This window comes from Magnolia sinica, chromosome 18, assembly GCF_029962835.1.
Source record: "Magnolia sinica isolate HGM2019 chromosome 18, MsV1, whole genome shotgun sequence".
Lineage (NCBI taxonomy): Eukaryota > Viridiplantae > Streptophyta > Magnoliopsida > Magnoliales > Magnoliaceae > Magnolia > Magnolia sinica.
Window position 1 is genome coordinate 72,120,669 of NC_080590.1, and position 20,512 is coordinate 72,141,180.

Consider the following 20,512-nt stretch of genomic DNA (forward strand, 5'->3'; position numbering starts at 1 on the left):
TGTGGAATAGGAGGAGCCAGACTATCTTGCGAATCTCTATCCTCGATTACATTTGTGTTTAATTTGTACTATCATGTTTTCTAAAGGTTAAGACATTGATTTGTATAAGTTTTTAGGTAACCACTTGAAAGCTTGGTTATGTATATATGGACTCCCTCTTATACTTGATTGCTCATATTCCGCTAGATTACTAACTCTGATAATAAAGAACAAAAAATGTACGCGAAATTTAGAATATTTCAAAGGTTAACACTCGGGTTTTTGGAAAACGAGTAGTGTACTCGAGTTCCGGGAACGAGGGTGTTATAGTTTTAGACTCTCTATTGGCCTGAATGCCATAGAGTTACTTTGCCTTATTCATCTTGATTAAAGTTTGGCATTGATTGTTCTCATAGGAAAATAATTTTTGAAAAGTCCTATTATCCCCCCTCTAGGACATTTGGGCATACTTCCATACTTCAGTAATAGCAGTTCTACTATAATTTCAATTGGTATCAAAGTGGGTTCCTCTTGAAGGGTTTAACAACCTAAAGGGAGATCTTAAATTGAAGTAGGAATTATGGTCAACAGAGAGGGAAAGGTCATGACAACCACTTGGAATAACGTTATAGGCACAGACTCAAAATCTAATAAATTCAAAAGGGATGGAGAGAAAGAGTCACTAAAAATACTCATGGCCTCCATTACTATCGTTATTCCAAAGCTGACCGACACTGAGGAAATAAATGAGCAAGAAACACTCATCTCGGATGTAGAAGAAGAAGAAAATATACATGATGCCTATGATCAACTCTATACCCATAGCATCAATGTCCTTAAAAAGCTTGGCATTGCTGAAAACAAAAACAAACAGTTGTAAAAAGATCTTAATAAAGCATTGGACATAAATACTCACTTGATCAATGATCTTTAACAATATCATGCCAACAATGACAAGCTTGAGAGGACAACAACATGTCAGGTTTCAGAAATTAAAAAATTAAATAAATAAACAAATCAATTAGAATTTGAAAATAACAAACTGAAATCAGAAAACTCACATCTAAACTCTGAAAATCACAAACTGAAAATAGATGTAGAGAAATCCAAACATTTAGTTGAACTTAAGCACAAGTTTTCCCATTGCAATGAAAAACTAGAAAGATTTCTATCGTCAGGAAGAAACATTAAGGATAAGTGAGGCTTAGGATATGAATCATACAAATCAAGCCCTTCTCTTGCATCACCTGCGACTGAATTTGTTGCCTCAGGAAGCAATAGAAGAAACACTCCTACTTGCAGTACATGTGGAGATTTGGGACATTATAGATTTGAATGCTTAACCTTTGGTAAGTCCCACTTCACTTCTGGGTTGAAACATATAGGAAAATTCAAAACAACTGGAAAAGTAACACGAAAGTCAAAGAACTCTTCAAAGACACATCTAAAGAAGAAAGACAATATTCCATTCCACCCAAAATGACTGAAAGGATGGAGGAGTTATTAAAATAGGTAGCTCAACTGAAACAGAAAACCAAAGAAGTGATGAAACAAGGAAATCTAGCTCATTACCCAAATGATCCAAAGAACCCCTCGTTTATCAACTTCTAGGAGAAAATTGAAAGAAAACATCATCTCCAAAGAAGATGACAACCAAGTGGGTAATAAAAAATAAGAATAATTGCCTTGTAATTCATACCATACTTAAAGTAAGCAATAGTTCAAAATGGTATCTTGATAGCAGTTTCTCCAGACATATGACTGGTGACCGGACCCAGTTTTGTGATTATTCAGAATTTGACGGTAGGTTGGTCACATTTGGTGATGGGAGCTCCGCTAAGATAATTGGATGGGGATCAATAGTCGGGCCTGGGTTGCCCAAAATTGAGGATGTTCTTTGCGTAGAAGAATTAAAACACAATCTTCTAAGCATTTCCCAAATCTGTGACAAAGAACACTCAGTTTCATTCTCCAAAGATGTGTAAGATTTCAAACCTCATAGCTAAACTAATTATGAAAGGTCTTTGCACTAGTGATAACTACTATGTGATAGATAACAAAGGAGACAGTGTCCCATTCATGAGATGCCACATGGCTTTAGATACCGAGTCTAAGCTATGTCATCAAAAACTCGGACATGTACACTACAGGAACTTGGCCAAACTATACTAAAAAAATTTGGTGAGAAGACTTCCTAAGACTCGAAAGAAAGAAAAGATTGTGTGTGGTGATTGTCTTAAAGGCAAACAAATAGAAGTTGGACACAAAAAGACAACCACCATAGTAACTTCTAAAGCACTTGACTTGTTACATATGGATCTAGTGGGTCCCACCAAAGTTGAGATTCATGGCGAAAAGAGATACTTCCTGGTAGTGGTAGATGATTACTCCAGATTTACTTGGGTCACCTTTCTTCGGGAAAAATCTGATGCATTTGATGAATTCCTGGAAATGGCAAAACGACTCCAAAATGAGAAGGGATATTGTATAAAGCGCATAAGGAGTGATCATGGTGGGGAATTTGAGAATGATCAATTTCAAAAATATTGTGATCATAATGGAATCCAACATGAATTCTCAGCCCCAAAAACACCACAACAAAATGGAGTAGTTGAAAGAAATAACCGGGTGTTACAAGAAATGAGCTCGGTAATGCTTAATGGCAAAAATATGGCTAAAAGCTTTTGGGCCGAAGCTGTCAACACCGCCTACTATATAGTCAATAGAGTATATCTTAGGATAGGACTAAACAAAACTCCATATGAATTATGGTACGGGAGATCGCTTAGTGTTAACTATTTTTATGTCTTTGGTAGCAAATGTTATATTTTTAAAGATAGAGAGCAACTATGCAAATTTGACTCTAAAAGTGACGATGGTATCTTTCTTGGATATTCTCTAAATAGTCATGCTTATAGAGTATACAATTTGAGGACACTTACAATTCAAGAAATTGTCAATGTGGTTGTTGATGACCAACCTCATGATGAAAGTGGTCCCTCAATTGAAATAGAGGATGATGTGGAACCCTGCATAATAGGTAAATCTAATGACAAATCCACTTCTCCTCTTGAACCTCAATCGTCAAGTAGTATGCCATTTATTAAGGATCATCCTCCAAATCAAATCATTGGAGATCCTAATGAAGGTGTAAAAACTCGACGACAACTTGAGGGTATTTATAGTCATCTTTACTTCACCTCAAAGATTGAACCAAAGAATGTTGTAGAAGCACTACAAGATGAATAATGGATTGCAGACATGTAAGATGAACTACAACAATTTGAGAGAAATGAGGTGTGACAACTAGTTTCCAGACCATTTAACACAAACATCATTGGAACTAAATGGATCTTCAAAGCTAAATCAGATGAATCTGGGAATGTAGTGAGAAATAAGCCAAGACTCATAGCACAAGTGTTCACAACCCCAAGTGTAGGGTCGCGATGTAGTAATAACTCGGTAAGACCGAGGTCAAATCCATAAGGACTAAACTTGTATGTATTTTGAAATAACCAGAACTAGAACAAGAAGAAGATCAAAATCTAAAATTTGGAATAAAGGAGAGTAATTGTGAATAAAGTTGATTAAAACTTGTGAATTTAAAGGTGGGAACTAGGGTTTTAGGGATCCACTTGTAGCTATCAAGATGCTACCTTGCTTGATTCAAAGAACACAATTGGAAGTGGAGTCCTATCATATTAACTGGAAGATAAAGTAATCAAATCAAATTTGAACTTTCATTGACCTAATTCTTAATGGAAGAGAATTGTGATGAGTGGAAGGGATTCCATCACCCTACCATGTCCAGGAGATAATGGTGAACAATGGGATTTATCAATCTCAGAATTGAAAAGAAGATACTCAAAGCTATCACAACGTCTATTGTAATTTGAGCCACAACAAACCATAGAAAACTGAAAATATTTCTTAAATTCAAACTAGAAATCAATGAAGTTCAATAAGAATAAGAATCAAAGTAAAATAAACATCCTAACATGCTACAAGCTTCACTGCTTAGCCCTAGCTAAGAGGTTTAGCCAACCATAGACATGTTTGAAACCAATCTCTTAAACAAAGCATGAAAAATAAACTAGGGAAGAAGAAAAACTCTTTGGCAGTTGCTCCACCCTTGTGTATGCTCCTTGAGACCTTTCCAAACTCTAGAAGATGCTTTGAAGCATCCTAGGGAGTCCTATTTATAGTTGTGGAACTCCAACTTTCGTACAAAGTTGGAAAAATCTAGAAACTGCATCAAATTTACACAGTCTGTGCAGTTTACCAAAATAAACTTTACTCTATGCTGTTTTCCAAAACAGACTTCACTCTGCACAGTTAAAATAGACTCGGAGGTTTAGAATATGCTTTTTTAGGATAATTTCAGGAATATGTTTATTTTCAGGATAATTTCAGGATTCCTTTTCTTCACTTCAAATATTTGATTCTCTTCATTTCTCACTTGGTTTTCTTGGATCTTTGGCATATGAATTCTTCATTAATGACTTCCAAATCTTCAAATTTTTATTTAGTAATCTTTTGAGCATAAATCTTTATTTTGACATTAATTTCACCTTAAGTTCTTAAAATCACCTCGCACATGAAAACATGTATAATTAAATAGAATAAGCACTATCATGTTTATAAAACCAAGGCATAAATAGGGGGAATGTAACGCCCCGAGTTTTCAAGACCCGAGTATATGACTCGTTTCCCAAAAACCTGACTGTTAACTTATAGAGTGCCAAATTCCTTATATTTTTTTCTCTTTCTGTCAGAGTTAGTAATTTAGAGGAAGGTGGACAAATCAAATGTAAAGGGAATCTTGCATTTACATTTAAAGAATATATGAGCCACTGTCTATAATGACTTATACAAACCAATGTCTCAATACTTACAACTACAAAATGTGATAACATCACATATGAAACAAAATATATTATAACAATCTTGAGCTGCAAAATCACGTACAACTCTTAGCAACACGACCATGCATCCTTGACAATTGCACCTTGCTCTATCTGAACCTGAGTATCACTTAAGTCACCCGTGCGACCTATACGGTTATATATTTGATGGATGAGTGACCAACTTAGTGTGAATTCCCCTCAAGATTACACATCACCGCCTTAGCTAAGCATAGTTAAAAACAACAAGGCAATCAAAACAGTACATGATGCATCTTTTTAAATGCATGGATGTGTGAATGCACATCGACCTGGGGCTCATCACCCATGTAATCATCGACTTGGGAATGCTCATCCAATCGGACTTGGGCTCATCACCCATGTATAAGACTGGTCACCAGCGTAGCATATCTCGTACAACATGGTGTCAAGTCATCACAATTGGCCGATAGTCGATGGTCTACGAGCTAGCGAAACGACACCCCACTCAGCCTAAGGGCACATGCTACAACATCCAGAATTAGCCACCTGTCATTGGCAATATACTATGAATGCATGATTAGCAAAACCATTATTATTCCAATTACAACCAACCAATTTAAGTAACTCAATGGTCACTACGGGGGGCTTGTCACCCAGCATAGGCCGACAGCTCGGGCATAGTGTCCTATGACCACCATCCTCGACTCATGAGGTTTCCCCATCTTAGGATGTTTAATGGATGCCCATCAACCAGTGGCCAATTAAATTTCCATCACATGGTTATAGGCCATCGAAGGCACGCAAGACAATCACCATAACATGGAACAGACGTTAAATTGTAGTGGTAAAAGGGTGCTCGGTACATTAAATCAAAATGGCAAAGGGGTCAAATAAGATTAAACCAAAGTGGTTAAAGAGGTCATTTCTAGGCTACTCAAGCCATATGACCCATGGATGGTAAATCCCACATTAATATTCCATGTCCCACATAACCTCCAATCGAGGATCCATTCCATTCCACACTCCATCTTGTTACATCCTAAGTATGGGTTCACATACATAAGAGGGCTTACCAACTAGTAAGTGTAGTGAATATAGATCCATAGTGACTTACAACAATTCATGTGGAAACATACAGCTATAGCATGGTAGACATATGTTAAGCATAATAATCACAATAGGTTATGATGTGAACTATAAATTAAAATAAGAGCAATCATGTAAGTAACTATTGCATGTACTCATTATTCACAATTAACTATAAGTCAGATATAAATCATGTCTTAAGAATTCATAAGAGGTCGCATGCTATGAGATAACAACTGTGATTCTTAATAAAGACTATTACTTAAACTAATTTAGAAATGAAAAGCTTAAGGGGAAGAAATCATCACCTGATGAACCGAATTACTTTCTAGCATCGCTAAGTGCTTGCGCCCTTAGAATCGGATCCTACCCTGAATGGTGAAGTTGTATAGGAGATCAATGTTGTACAAAGTATCTATGGTCAAAATTAACATAACCTAGGGATTAGATTACTTATTCTTAGGATTTTGGTGTAGAATTAGGTTTTCCCCCTAGAGTTTAGTCCTAGACTTAGATTTTAAGATTTGAACTTTAATTATTATTATTATTACTACTATGACTATTATTATTATTATTATTATTACTATTGTACCATGAAATAATAGTCATAATAGAAGCATTAAACAATTAATATTAATAATGATGATTCACAAGTTCATATTTAAATATACCGACATTATCTAATATTCTTATAATGACTAAAAATCTCTTAAATAATACAAGTAATAATAATAAAATCTTTACTAACGATAATATAATAAGGGCTAATACTAATAATCATATTAATAAGAATTATACTAATCCCATAAGGAAAATGATAATATTTCCTAATGATAATAATCATAACTGTCAATAATGAATCCAGTCATGATAATTGATACTATGATCTATCATTAAATAAAATACTACTATTTGATAATTACAATTTTATTTACAATAACTAGTTTATATAGTGGACTTTGACCCATATTTAACTTAAGGTTAGGATTTTGAGAAATACGAGTTTTCCAATTATGACATTTAATTAAGTAATCAAATCTAAATTGCAATACAAGAGGGTAGAGATTTTGTACCTCGGCGGGAGATAAGTGCAGCCCAACTCAACATCCAGTAAGTCAACTCGGCCCCTACCCGAGTCTTCTTTCGAAATTAGCCATCACTTGGCTTATTGCAATAATTGGATCTAAACAGCCCCAACGCAGCCATCTAGTCGCAAGACTTAGTGAGCTTTACTGAGTTAACTCGGAAGTCGACAACATAAATTGAGCTAACCTATTTTTTTGATCTAGGGCTCACCTGACTACCTGAAATGCATTAATCTAGTGCAAATGAACCAACACGATCTCCACTTGATGCAACAAAACCCGATTTATCCTACCTAACTCGGCCGACTCGTCCCAAATTGAGCTGACCCGGTTTGGCTAGGGCAGCTGCACATCCCCCCTCTCTCTTTCTCTTTCTCTTCCTTCTTCTCTCTCTTTCTCTCTCTCTCTCTCGTTCTCTTATTTCCTTCCTCTCTTCTTTTCCTCTCACTTCTTCAGTTCTTGCATAACATGAGCAAGGTGTGAGTTCACCTAAACTATGGCCAGTGACCCGAGCGAGTCGGCGTCGTGTGGCACAACAGCTTGGCCTCTCTCATTCTCTCTTCTTGCTTTTGTCTTTCTTTTTCTTTAGCAAGGAATCTAGGCTCACCAGGATGGAAATCCACTCAGTGTTTGGCTTGATCTGAGTCGCTTGGTGTGGTAGAACAACGAAGAAGAAGGCATCGATGTTAATGGAAGATTTCCTCTCGCTGCTCCTTTCTTCATTCCGATAGCATGGGAGGGTTCCTAGGGGTGTAGTGGAGCTAGGTGATGCATTGGACTAAAGGTTTGAAGGGTTTTGGGTAGGGGGTTCGACGGGAGAAGCTTGCGGCCGATTTTCTCCCGTAGTCGCAAGAAACAACAATGCAACATTTTTTAACATGCCTTTGAGGGTTTTCTGCACCCAAGGGTGTTGGAGTGGATGGTTTGGATCCATTTGGAGGAGTCCTTAGAAGCTAATGGACATTTGGGATCGAGCCAACGCACTAAGAGATATACTTGCAGTTGCTCTTTCTCTGCCTCTTTCTTTGTATGAAACCCTAGATTTGTAGGGCTAGGATTGGGTCGCGTGGATGGATAAGATTGAGGGAGGAGGGCTCACACGGATCGCCAGCGTGGCAGCAGTAGGTTTTTGTTTTCAGAAATTACTGCACGCACCTCTATTTGCGCCTCGTTTGTGTGCATGCATGTGTGCATGAACCCGCATGAGTGGCATAGTTTTGGTCATGCTTGAGGGCTCTACAAGGTGGACGGTTTAGATTGGTCCTAGGCCGCCCACCTTGGTCACATCGGGTTGATTTTAGGGTGGCTAGAAACACAACCTTATTCGTACATCATCCCAGTTCAGCTGGAACTGTGCGCATCCTTGTGGGCTTCAGTGTAGACAAAGTGTTGGGTTTTGGTAAGGCCCAAGCCTTGAACACGATGGACGGTCCAGATCTGGTTAAAGGTCCCTGATGATGGGCCCCATCTTAAGTAAATGACTGTCACTCGTTCGAACTGCACTTGGCAAAAATAGAAAGAAAGAGAGGAGCATTCCTCTTCGGTTTTGGTCGGGTCCAACCCGACTTGACCAACCCATGGGTCTGGTGCATTGCAAGAGCACACACGCTCTGTGCACACACACTGCAACTTCGGAGCTCTCGGCCATGTTTTGATGAAATGCACTCTATCCATTCTCCTTAGAGGCTTTTGTTAGGTCCTCTAACCAAAAGCCAGGTAGATTCAAAGCTCAGTGCGCCTCACGACTTGGTTCAGGTCTTATTTTTGGACTCACGTCGATCTGACGATCAGGTCATCCCGAAATTGATCGTCAACGGTTAAAAGGGCCCTAGGAATTCATTTAGATGATTGGGACCACCTGTTCTATGAATTTAGAATATTAAATATTATTATTAGAATAATTTTCAACATTTATTATTATTATTATTATTTTAAAATTAAAATTGTAGGGCCTTCCTCTAGTCAGAAGTATTTCCTCCAAGTGAGTAGACCACCTTGAGTTATGTACCTCATCCTTCGACTAATCTTAACAGTTAAGTAAGCCACACCAAGTGGACGTCGCTTATCAACTCTCAACATCCTAATGATCCAAATAATTCAACAGTTGAATTGACTCATCTTTAGTTATTGATAGTCCTAAGAATCCTAAGAAGCATTTAGGTGTAATCTGGTAGTCAAATATGGGGATAGTTGATCTGGTTTGTGTTTCCCAAGGATGGATAATCCAATGAGATGTTATAACCTGAGGAATGGTGGATCTTGTGATTTTGATCCCTAATTTACTTTATGTGATTTAATTGTACTAAATAGGTGTATTTTGAAATATTCTTATGATCTAGATTCTAAAGTAGGATCTTTATTTATTTATTTATTTAAGTACGAGGTGAATTTAATCATGTTGAGGTGGTTAAATGGATGGATCGATCTCAAATCTTACGATTGTGTAGTGAGTAGTCATAGTCCAAAATCAGATGGTTGAAAGGTCATTAGGGATTCAAGGCAGATTGAACTAAACTCTTAAAGGTTTGGTTGTCATAGTCAAAACCAAATGGTTAAGATGGATAGATTGAGGGCGACTATTTAAGTAAGCTAGGTTAGCGCTCATACTAAGGTTATACGGTGACACCCGAGTACTAAAAAGTATGGGCTGTTATAGGGAAATATGTAATATTTCACACTCAACACACCCCCAAACTAGCATTTTGCTAGTCCCGAGCAAAACATGCGTGAAGTAATCTTCAATTCTTAATGTTCAAAGTTCTTCAAGAAAATAATCATTTGTTTAAACAAGTATGAATGAGTATAATTCAAAGAAGTGAGAGTGAAAATTTGAAAACCTAGAGCCAAATTAAACGAGCAATCAATGAAATAGGTTCTTCATCAATCAATTAAGAGCATAAGTTCATATATCAAGTTTTCCCAATGTACTTAATGAATTTTAACTTACGTTCCATAAAAGTTCTATTATTTCATAATGCTAGCCATGCTCATCACCTCAGGATTAGTTGAATAATCAAATGCTGATTCCAAACTTATCTTCTTTTCCTTCTTTTTCCAGTTTTTGATTTTATATCGACGGTCTCTTTTTATTCATTCTTTTCAGACTTTACATTCTTTTCATTCTTTTTCATTCTTTTCCAATCTTTTTACCATACACAACATTTTTGTTGATCTCACTGTTTTTTAACTAGTTCTTTTCATCTTTTAAAGTGGATAAAATTCTCCAGACTTAATTCTCATTATCTTTCGATGATATACATACTAACAATAAGAAATTATAGTACTATTCACAAAAAGCAAATTGAACGTGTCTTGTGACTTAGATTAACATGATATTCAAACTTCCTCTCAATCAATTAAATGCAAGAATTTAGACGATAGTCTACTCGATTGATCAAACTCCAACAATTTTAAATTCAACATCTTATCTTATTATCATACTCAAAGCATTCTTGATTCTTCAAATTATCATTTCCCAAACATGTTTTTAGCTTGAAAAATTTGAAAAATTTCACAATTTTTGCTCAAAACTAAGAAAACACGGACTAGTTTACCTAATCCACACCCCCAACCTAAAACCTACATTATCCTCAATATAAAAGATATGGGCATGCAATACAATTGGGACAACAAAAAGAAAGGAGTAGTGATGGAAAGATAGTACCTGAAGAAGGTGAATTGCACTCTTCCAAAGTTCTCAATGTGAAGATTGGTTAGCACAATGACTAAACAAACCGAAAGCAAACTATCCTACTCCTAAATCCTATGAAAGCAATAAATCTAACTACACCTCCATCAGACTAGGAGGTCAATCCTAGTACACAGGATCAATAAGAGGTATGGATGTTTCGACAAGAAACAAAGGTATTTGGTTTGGAGGATTATCTTATATAATCATAATAAAGAGAAAATAGAAAGAGAACGTTCATCATATTATTCATTCCGAGTTCATTCACAACATTTAATTTTCCTTGATTCTAAGATAAATTATCCATGATACAAAATTGAAAGAATTTGAATATCAAATCTGTATATGAAATCCAGAAGCATTTTGGCTTGTGATTTAGTCATCTCATTGAGAGGAATAATGTGCAGATATGATCATCTTATATCTCTTTCTCAAGCTCATATTCTTGTATGGAAGAAAGGTCTGATTCCCTCTGATCATTTTAACAGCATTTCGGCTCTTTGTATATTTATTACTGCACACCAATATGGTGTAAGACCCGTATCATAGTCCGTACCGTTCTGTAGGCTTCCATGATCCTCTTGGTCGAATTCCGGCAACCCTCGACCTATATCCAACGTTTGTGCGGGATCCTAAGCGAAATCCTGCATACCAACATCGGCTCGATTCGAAACTTGTACCTTAGCGACCGTGCCGTCGTCACGGTTCTAATGCCGTGACTTGCACACCGAACTGATACCCAGGTTAGAAGATGTGGGCCTACATTCATTTTGAAAAAAAAATACGCATTACGAACTTTGAGAGAATCTTTACGACCTATCCTTTTAACCAATCAATCAATCAATCAAGTATAAGCCATACCCCGAGTACAACAACCCATCCCTTCTCATTCCCAAAGTTAACTCTCTCTCTCTCTCTCCACCCATCACTTCCTTACAACCCCATCACTCCACCCATCACCCGTCACACCTCACCCCATCCCTTTTCACCCATCACTTCCCTCTCTCTCATTCACTCTCTTCACTCCCAAGCAACAATATCCCACGTCCAAACCTCCTCTCTCCCAAAGCCAAGTGTGACCCACCTTCCTACACTCTCATCTCTCATCCCCACCATCAGGTGGGTGATCGACCATTGAATTCCATTTTTAGGTCCCACTTATTGTGGGACCCACTTGATGTATGCATCGTATTTGGGAGGGTCCAATAGTGGCGGGGTCCCTCCCCTTCACATGTATTTCTCTCTCTCTCTCTCTCTTTATATGATGATGATGATTCAGGGTGGAGGATGCTCGAGGATATAACAGAGTACGACTTCGATTTTGGTCTGCAGTCTTCTATCATTCAGCTATCGAGCCTGTTGATTCAACCCTCTCTTGTTGCAAGGGTGATCGAGGCTCAGCAGGCAGACGAGTCGTTACAGGATTACCGAGCAGAGGTAGCATCTAAGAGTCAGACAGATTGGCAGATTGGTTTTGATAGTAGACTTCACTTTAAAGGCCGATTATGTGTCCCAGATATTCTTGAGTTGCGTAGAGATCTTATGACCGAGGCACATTGATCATGGTTTTCTATCCACCCGGCTCGATGAAGATGTATTGTGATATGAGGAGACGGTATTTTTGGGCGGGGATAAAGCGCCAGATCGCCAGTTTTGTGGCCGAGTGTGACACCTGCCAGCGTGTCAAGGTCGATCATCAGAGACCTTCTGGTCTATTGCAGCCGTTGAGTGTCCCGACGTGAAAGTGGGAGCACGTATCTACCAATTTTATCATGGGTTTGCCGAGGACTCAGCGCGGTTATGACGCCATCTGGGTTGTCGTGGACCGCCTAACGAAGTTGGCACATTTCCTTATGATTCGTGCGACTTGGCCTTTGGACCGGCTTGCGAGGTTATTCATTATTGTGAGACTGCACGGCGTTCTAGTCTCGATCGTTTCTGACAGAGACCTGAGGTTCACGTCTCAGTTTTGGAGGAGCTTTCAGAGAGTGATGGGCAATGATTTAGAGCTCAGCATCGCGTATCACCCGCAGACCGATGACCAGATTGAGAGGGTTAATCAGATCCTTGAGGACATGCTTTGGGCCTGCGTGATTGACTTCGGGGGTAGCTAGGATGAGCATCTGTGATTAGCTGAGTTTGCATAACAACAGCTATCAGGTGACCATTGGCATGACTCCTTTTGAGGCATTATATGAAAGACCGTGCAGATCTCTGAGTTGTTGGACCGAGGTTGGAGAGTGGCGTCTCTTAGGTCCCGAGCTTGTGCAGTAGACGTCAGAGGTTATCAATATCATTAGGCAGAGGATGCACACAGCTCAGAACCGATAAAAGAGTTTTGTTGATCACCGGCATCGTCCCTTAGAGTTTGATGTAGGGGACTATGTGTATCTCAAGGTTTCGCCCATGAAGGGCGTAGTTCGATTTAGTACGAAGGGCAAGCTTACCCCGAGATTCATAGGACCTTTCGAGATTACTGATCGCATTGGCTATGTGGCCTATCGGCTTGCCTTACCATCTCAGTTGTCTAGCGTTCACGACATTTTTCACGTCTTTATGTTGAGAAAGTGTGGGTCAGACGTAGTTCGTATTATTGATTGGCAGTCATTGGAGGTTCGCGAGGACGCTTCTTACATTGAGCAGTCAGTCCGCATCCTTGATCGGAAGGAGCAGGTCCTCCGGACCAAGGTCATTTCCTTGGTGAAGGTTCAGTGGGGTCACTATTCTGTTGACGAGGTGTCTTGGGAGCGTAAGGCCAAGATTCGAGAGCGCTATCCCCATCTCTTTGATGATTGATTGTACGTTGTATCTTGTATGCTGTCTCCGATTTTATATGATGATGTTATGTTTCCTCATCCTTATGAGTTATGTTTACTTACAATGATTGTGTAAATTTTGAGGATGAAATTTTTATTTGGACGGGAGAGTTGTAAGACCCGTATCATAGTCCGTACCATTTCATAGGCTTCCGCGTTCCTCCCGGTCGAATTCCGACAACCCTCGACCCATATCCGATGTTTGCACGCGATCCTAAGTCGAGTCCTGCATACCAATGTCGGCTCGATTCGAAACTTGTACCTTATCGATCGCATCATCGTCACTGTTCTAACGCTGCGACTTGCCCACCGAACCGATACCCAGGTCAGAAGATGTGGGCCTATGTTCATTTTGAGAAAAATGCCGCACGTTGCGAACTTCGAGGGAATCTCTACGACCTATCCCATCAATCAATCAATCAATCAATCAAGTTAAAGCCATACCCGAGTACAACAACCCATCCCTGCCCATTCCCAAAGTCAACTCTCTCTCTCTCTCTCTTCACCCATCACTTCCTTACAACCCCATCACTCCACCCATCACCCATCACACCTACCCCATCCCTTTTCACCCATCACTTCCCTCTCTCTCTCATTCACTCTCTTCACTCCCAAGCAATAACATCCCACGTCCAAACCTCCTCTCTCCCAAAGCCAAGTGTGGTCCACCTTCCTACACTCTCATCTCTCATCCCCACCATCAAAACCCCATCAACCTCCATCAAAAGTGAAGACAAGGAGCTAAGGAGGCTAAGGTATCAAGGAGGAGTGCAAGAGGTGGGTGATCGACCGTTGAATTTCATTTTTAGGTCCCACTTATTGTGGGACCCACTTGATGTATGCATCGTATTTGGGAGGGCCCAATAGTGGCGGGGTCCCTCCCCTTCACGTGTATTTCTCTCTCTCTCTCTCTTTATATGATGATAATGATTCAAGGGTGTGTGGCCCATCATCTAGTGTGTGTGTCCCACCATGGAGTATATATTCTTAATCCATTTACCTTCATGTGGGACCTGTCATTTGGATGTGTTGGATCTACACCATCCAGCCCATTAGTGGGCCCGGACGGGAGGAAAAACACAAGTATCAGGTGATCCAAATAGGTGGGCCACGTACATGTGGGACCCACCATGATTCTTATGTTACATCCATGCCATCCAGCGTCCCTGGACACTGGACGTGAAGGCTAGCTAACATGGAGTGCGTGTACTGACATTGGTGTGTTCTAACAAGCTAACAAAAAAAAACTTAGATTTTTAAGCTTTTTGGGTAGGCCATTCAAGTAGGTCCCACCTTAATGTATAAATCAAATCCAAGCCGCCCATCCTTTTCCTTAGATCATTTTAAGCGTTGAGCCGAAATTTGAGACCTATCCGATTCTTGGGCGGGCCATACCATAGGAAATAGTGGTATTACCATTAAAACCCACATTGATTCTTCTATTCGTCAAAAATACGTCACATATTGGTCTCATTTGGTCGATCAAGGGCTGTAGAATCCAATGGCCGAGTTGGATTTTTCAGATGTGGGCCCTATACATGAAAAACAGGGAATTTAAAAAAAAAAAACAAAATGCAGCAACTGACGCTGCTATTGCCAGAAGGCACGCAAGCAGTGCTTACGCGCTGATGGACGAACGGACTGGGTTGGGACCACGGGTCCTAGCCGTGGACCCCACCATGATGTGTTAGAACATCAACACCGTGCAATCTGATGGCCCCCTTCTGACCATGGGCCACCCCAAAAATCAGCCATGTACACAACTCAGGTAGCCCACATCACAGGGAACAGTGTTGGGTTGAACGTCTACCATTGAAACCCTTTTGGGTCACGGAAGTTTTGTATCAATATGAAATTTGTTTTTCCACTTCACCTGGGTCCGTGTGACCTTCGAACAGATTGGGTGGAAAATAAACATTATGGTGGGCCCCACGTGGGACCCACTGATGTATGAGGTGTATCCATACCTTTCATCAATGTGGAACCCCCCATGAGGCACGTGATTTATCTATACCGTCCATTTCTATGGGACCCACCATGATGTATGTGTTTCATCCAAACCGTCCAATCATTTAGGAGAATATTTTAAGGTCTGTGATGGAATAAAAATTATATATATATAAGACAGATCTAGGATCAGGTAGACCACATTATAGAAAACAGTGGGTTTGAACATCCACCATTAAACCCTTGGGAATTCTAATGGTGAAAATCCTTATCACCACTTATATTTGAGTGTGACCCATTTGATATACTTGTGGCCCATGTGGAGTGACCCACTTACCATATTTATGGCCCATTGTTGAGGCCCACCTTGATTTGTATGAGGCCCGTTGTTAAGGCCGCCTTAATAGATATGAGACCCATATTATAAGGCCCATTGTGACGTATGCAAGGCCCATGTGATTAGGCCCGACTTGATGTATTTGTGGCCTGCCCACTGAGGCCCGCTTTGATATATGAGACCCATGGTATGAGGCTCATTTGACGTATTGCAGGCCCATGGGTCGAGGCCTAATAGGATGAACATAAGGCCCATTGTAGTGTGATTCCACCATGATATATGTGTTGACAATTATAGCGGGCTATGCCTTGGGAGCAATGATGGTTTGATGTCCACATTGTAAAGATAATGTTGGTTAAATGTCCGCATTATAACTCTCTTTAGGGCTCATTGATAGGCCCATACTTGTAATGTGTAGTTCGTTTAGGCCCATCTTCGTTATGAACAGAGTCCATCACCACATAACTTGTTTAGTATAGATCCATGATTCATGCTCATACGCATCAAATGTATGCTTGATATGAAGAGTGACTGGTCATAGCATATGCCTTCGGGCAGATTGTTTATGGGCTCCCTGATAGGCGGAGTTGCCCTTCATGAGCACGTGGTACGCGCAGGACTGTTGCATGACTGGTAGTGTGATTCATGCACTTCATATTTGTATGACATGATTACTATACGCTCTAGCGACATCAGGGTTATGACCTCCACAGACACATCGTGGATGGCATGATTGGATACTGAAAATATTGTTACTAAGCATCGGGGCGCCATAGATGTCCCTGGGTGAAAATCTCTAAACCCAATGGTACCAGAGGATGACTCCAACGTCTAGACCGAGTAGATATATGAGCGCATGAGGGCCGAATACCAGGAGGCTGTCTCCCATTGTGTCATAGTCGGTTGGAAAGGGGTGTGGCCTTACTCACCCGAGAGTAGGGGGCAATACTAGGCTGAGTTTGACCAGCTCGTGAATGGGTCCACTATCGATGAGCCGGATAGGTATTGGCAGACTATTGGCCAGGCGGATAATGAGGTTTCTTATGCTCACTTGGACTGTGGGGCTAGGAGTGTGGCAGTGCTGTTTGGAGTGTACTAAACCTCGGTGGTTATCCAGAATGAGAACTGTACTGATATATGATGAGGATTGGCATGCTTGAACTGCATCTCACATCGCATGGTCTTGACATGGCCGATAGCATTCATATCTTGCACCGCATAGCCTTGGTACGGCTGATTGCATTCATGTACTCATCAGCATGTTTTCGCATTACTCTGATCTTACAATCTGAGCACGCTCATATTGCGCACATACTTACACCGCCTTCTAAGCTTTCTATAAGCTTATGCACAATTGATGCGTGCAGGTGATGCCAGGATGCAGCCGTAGCCTTGTCACAGTTGGAGTGTACAACCGACCTTTTGGAGTTTCTGTTATTATCATTTTCTTGTATTTCCTTTCATACGCACTGTATTCAAAGTTTTGATCATAGTGGATTTTGTGATGGTGTTCTTGTGGTTATTGTTCGTGGGTTATGCTTATGGTTATGCTTATACTGAATCAAAATCATGCTTGAAATCCTCCTTGTAGGATCCCAGGATTGGAACCTGGTGTATAGATGCCGGAACCGAGAATGGGGTACTACGAAGGCTGTCGGCGCCAGATTTGGCGATCGAGAATTTTGTGAGCTCGGTTTCTGAGTTTGGGGCGTGACAGTTGTGCAGGTTGGCAAAAAGGTTGTGCTGTTGTGCGGGCTGCACAAAGGCTGTGTCGTTGCACGGGCTGGCATAAAGGCTATGCTGTTGTGTAGTCCGGCACAAAGGCTGTGCTGTTGCGCAGTCCAGCTCAAAGGTTGTGCTGTTGTGTGGGCCTGCGCAACACCATGCTGTTGTGCGGCCCATCATAATGCCTTCTCTTTCTTCTTCCTTCTTTCTCCTCTTGATACCTTTAGATCTCTCTTCTTCTCTGGAGCTTTGATCTTCTTCCGAAACTTGAACGTCCTTAAATGAGAGGGGGAGTGGGGTATTTATAGGCCTCCACACGTGCGAACCCTTGATATCCGTGTCGTGTGGCACACGTCCAAACGGGTGCTGCGCATGTGCCTGTAACCAATAAGGGTGTTTGCGCGGACCCGCGTAATCAATGTGCTTTGCGCGGGTTGGCACAGCGACATAGAATGAGCGGGTTTACACAGGTCGGCTCAACGACATGGAATGAGGGGGTTTGCGCAGACCCGCGCAATCAATGTGGTTTGCGCAGGTCAGCACAAAGCCATGGATCTCTTCTTTCTTTTGCTTTCGTATATTCTTTTCTTCCATAGTTTCCTTTCTCTTCTATTGTTCTTTCTTCCTTGTCTATAATATATTCTCATCTCTTAAAATCCCTTCTTTATCATTTGTAGTTTTCAACAACACATGATGAAAACTTCGTATATTTTTATGCACCAACAGATGCACCCTTAATCCTTCTTTGATTGATTTATGAAATCAAAAGGAGGATCGATCTTCTTCTGCACAAAAATCCTTTCCCGGCAAAAGACTCTTCATGAATGTAGAGCTGCTTACTTATCAGAGAATGATTGCCTAAACAAAGAACTTCAACAGTCGAGTTCGAACAAGAGTGATTGAGGGATGACTGGATGGTCAAGCCCGGATGAAAGATTGAATGACGCGAATGGAAGACTGAATGATCGTGGTCAAAAGTGCTGAGTGAATGCCCCGATAGAGAGATAATGGCGGCAACAAAAGCACTTTATTTCCATAGAGGTCAATCATATTGAACGTCTTTCTATGAATAAGGCCACAATTACATCCGCCACAGTTTTGACTCCCTTTGTTTGTGTAATTCTTTTCTTTTCATCAAAGCTTGCCGTTGTAACGGCTAAGGCAACTTCATCTTTGAGTAACTTGATCAGAGAACTATCATTCAATGCTGCTCCTGCTGTAACGATCTCTTTGATCAACTTCGGTGACTCTTTCTTTGAACTCTGTGGCTAATGAATTGTTCTTTAATGTTGCTCTTACTACAACAATCTCTTCGATCAACTTCTTTATTCATAGCTTGCATAATCTAGGTTTTCGAATGGTAATCTTTTTTGCTAAATTAATCGGAATTAGTATATCAAGATATCATAATTTTCCAATTTAGTTTCATAAAGTATTGATAATTTTGAAATATATTAAAAGATTTTAGAATGATTGTAATATTTACAATATGATAATGATTTAGTTATTTCATATTTGTGCTTATCAGCATGCTTTGCATTGCATTTGTTGCATTCTTGCTCATTATATCGTGCTTTCAGAGATGTCATTTTCAGCTCCAAAAGTTCAACCGCTGAGTTTTTTTTTTTAGTTTGTGCTCCTTGGATGTTTGCTGATTCTGAAAGAGCCTATTCAAATCCTCATCGGCTTCCACTCCAACATTATCAACATATAACTCGGCATTGATATGGAAGCAACTTTTGGACCTTCATACTGGATCATTCTTCATAATTCCCTGCTATAATTCTCTAGTTCATACTTCTTATAGTTGGATGTGTTGATGGGCTTATCAATATTACTTAGTGTGCAATTACTATCCAGTAGATCATGCCATATGGATTCCTCCACTGCGCATAAGAAATTATCAGAAAGACCAAGGCATAAGTTACTTTGAAGAAATAGATCATGCCCTCACTCTAGGCCAACTTTGCATAAAGATTTCTTCAAAAGATAATATTCATGAAATGAAGCTTGTTGATACCTTTGAAGAATAGATAGCATTTGATGCTCCTTTGAAGAATCTAGAGAATACATTTGAATTTTTAGATTGTCCAAAAGAGAATGATAATTCTTCATATTTTCATCCTCCTCCACCTCTACAGATTTCACGAGAGAACTTTCATTATTAGGAAAGAAAAAGACAAGAAGGCATCATTATTCTCTTCGGAAGGATAAACATATTATAATTAAAGACTTGTAGTTGATCTTGAAGAATTTAACTTTGAATAGAAAGTAGCAAGTATTTTGAACAAACTTGTTATTGCTGTAGTTTGAACCTAATTCAAGAGAAACACATTTCTTTATGTTGTTTAATCAATGTTTGAGATTTTTCATCAACCAATTGCATATTTGAGCATATCTTAAAAATAAATGATCATGTATATATCTGCAGCATTTTTATGCTACACATAATTTAAGCTCTTGAGTAGTGGATCTAGTATACTTTTATTGAACATACCTTGACTGGACATGACTTGACCTGACTGAACTTGACTCGACTAGACTTAACTTGACTCGACTTGACTTGACTTGACTGGATTGGGCACTTTTACATAGTTTAAGCTCTTGAGTAGTAGAGTGATCACAGTTTTTTAGACTCATAAGTAGTTGGAGTCGGGTCTTACACGAATGGTCTCTATAACTCTTATGAGTTTGCTGGACTTATCGCGGCCGAGGATTTCAAAAACTGCTATCCATCAGAGGAGCCCAGTGAATTTATCGGGGCCATAAATTTGGTGGGATTTACGCACAGGGTTGGCCGCGGTAACTCTTTAGAGTTCACGGGGCGCGTAAGGCTACCTTGGGGTACCAAATCCAAGGTCGCCAGTCTATCAATGAGGGAGTATTTTTGTTTTAGAGACCCTGTCCTCATGAGTTTCTACTAAAATCAAGCCAGGAATCTGGAGGGTCTTATGCATAGTTGG